We start from the raw sequence: 2537 nt of genomic DNA, 5'->3' as shown, positions 1-2537 counted from the left end.
TTTTTTGTAATACAGATATTGTAATACTGTATTTATTATTAAATTCTACATTAAATTACCTTCAATTTGATATATAAACGTTTGTATTTAAGTGAAAATTAATATATTCTACAAGCACACAAAGTTGAAAAACATTAAACTTTCAAAAAGTGTCCACACTTTTGGCCACCACTGTATATATATATATATATATGCTATCCTTCTTTCTTATTTAGCTGGTTTTCGTATGCATACCACTTTTTGCTTTTTGTTATGGAACATTAATGAGTTCAAAAATAAAATCGTATATAATTTATGCATGGATCATGAATCATATCATTTTGTGATTCAGTCATATACTATATGAATCATATAAAATAGCCAATTACTGTATTCTTAAAGTATAAATAAAAATGAATAAATAAAATAAATAAAACATATAAAAAAATAAAAGAGAACAAACGTAATGTTTAAAGCTTTTATGACACTATATTTTCTATAAGAAATATGTTTCATTATACTCACCCATTATTCGTTATTTTCTTTGGCAGCACCTTGCGTATTAGACACTAATATCTGCCAAATTCGCTACATTTTCTCTAGTCTACTTTAAAAATTAATTTTCTCACGAATATGCTTATATAAGCTTATTGTATAAATATGTAAGCTTATTGAAGTGAAACTGAGTAACGTGCATTGAAGTTAAACATCTACTTTGATATTGAATGTATATAATATTGTATAATGGTAAAACAAAAGAACAGAAAATAATAATTATGGATTCTCAGAAAAAGAAAGAGCGCAAAAAAGTACTTTGATAGCCTTGTTTAACTAAAACAAAAAATGAGTTTAAAACAGTGTAAAGAAAGTAACATTTGACAATCAGTAAGTGATTAACTTAACGATATGGTATGTATCTTATCTAATAAAACCAACAATAGAATAAAAAGAAATATCAATCTTGTTCCATTTTTCTCCGAAAAAAAATAATTGAAAGTAAACAGCTGTTTAAATATTTTTAAAAACATTTTTTAGAAGATAAGATTTTAGATATTCGAGTCTAATTGTTTTTTCTTCTTCTTTTTTTGTGAGCTTTTAATATAAATTTTTTTCTTTATATTTTTACACGTTTTATTTTAAATTCAAAATGCTTTTTGGCTTTGAAAAATTACATTTCTGTAAAACTTACGATATATTAAGAAAATAACAAATTTTTCAAATGCTTTACCTTGTGCAATAAATAATCAATTAGATTTTAAAGATAATACTAAGTTTAAACAAGAGTAATAACTAAAGCCTCTTTAACAACGATCTTCTGCAATCAGTAAATCAGTCTAAAAGACTGATTTACAAATTAAAAAAATAAGTGAAAAATTAAAAAAAAAGAAAAAGAGAGAACCTATTGTCTATCTATGTTTTAATATTTACAAATTTCAAATTTCAGTATATTTAATGAAAATATATATACAGTAAGAAAGTTTAGAAAAAAAATTATTGCTAGGGTATTTTTTTAATAATTCAGAGGAGCATTTTTTATTTTTATTCATTAAAAAAGACAATACATTATTGAATTTAATCTATTTTATTTCTATATTAAAATATAGAGCTGATGAATCATACCTCCCCAACGACTAATCATAGTAAAAATCAACTATTTATAATTTCAATGCCATAAAATCAGTTTTGAATATCTTATTTACTTTTCAGAGAATTTCATTCCTGTAATTTATACCACCTTCTGTAATTAGTTTAACTTTTTATCTTTTAAACAAATCGTTACTGTCGCCATCTATCGCATGTCTGGTATACTATAAAGAAAATTCTAAAGTTTTTGTCCACCTACCTATGCATTTTTGGTGATTTGGCTTAAATAAATTTCATGATCTTGTGAAAACAGAATGGCCTATTTTTACTTTGTTAATTATTTTCTAATTTTATTTAAAAATAATTGCATAGTTTAGTTAAACTTAATATTTGCTGTCGGAAAAGACGCAAATTTTAATAGATTTTAATCCTTAAAGATAGTGTATTAATTTATTTAATTTTATCAATGATTTTCTTTTTTGTACAATTGTGAGAAGAATCTGTTAAATAATTTTTTTCTTTCAAATAATTGTTCAAATATTAGAAGGAAATTGTAAACAACACATGTTTTAAGTTGATAAAATAATTATTAATGAAATAATATGATTATAAATAAAAAAAACATAATACATTGTATACGCAACCAATCTGCGGCTAGCGAGCCACATGCGGCTCTTTGAGGGATTATTTGGGCTCTCGATAAATGTACCCGATTTCCCATCACATTTTTGTTCTATTATATTTTAATATTTTTCTAAATCCATTTGAAATTAGCATAATTCGAGGTGAGTCTTCTATTTGCAATATAATTGTGACCCAAAAAGCATCTGAAGAATTAGAATTAATAAAGATGCAAGATGATCAAGCTCTACAATTAAAATATCAGTCGGTCAGAACCGAAGTATCCAGAGTTAAAAAAGGCTGTCGAATTATTTCAATATTCGGAACAACGTACTTATGTGAATCCTATTATT

The sequence above is a fragment of the Parasteatoda tepidariorum genome, chromosome 4 (genome assembly GCF_043381705.1).
Source record: "Parasteatoda tepidariorum isolate YZ-2023 chromosome 4, CAS_Ptep_4.0, whole genome shotgun sequence".
Taxonomy (NCBI): domain Eukaryota; kingdom Metazoa; phylum Arthropoda; class Arachnida; order Araneae; family Theridiidae; genus Parasteatoda; species Parasteatoda tepidariorum.
The sequence above is the reverse complement of the archived record's forward strand: the minus strand, read 5'-3'. Positions refer to the sequence as shown.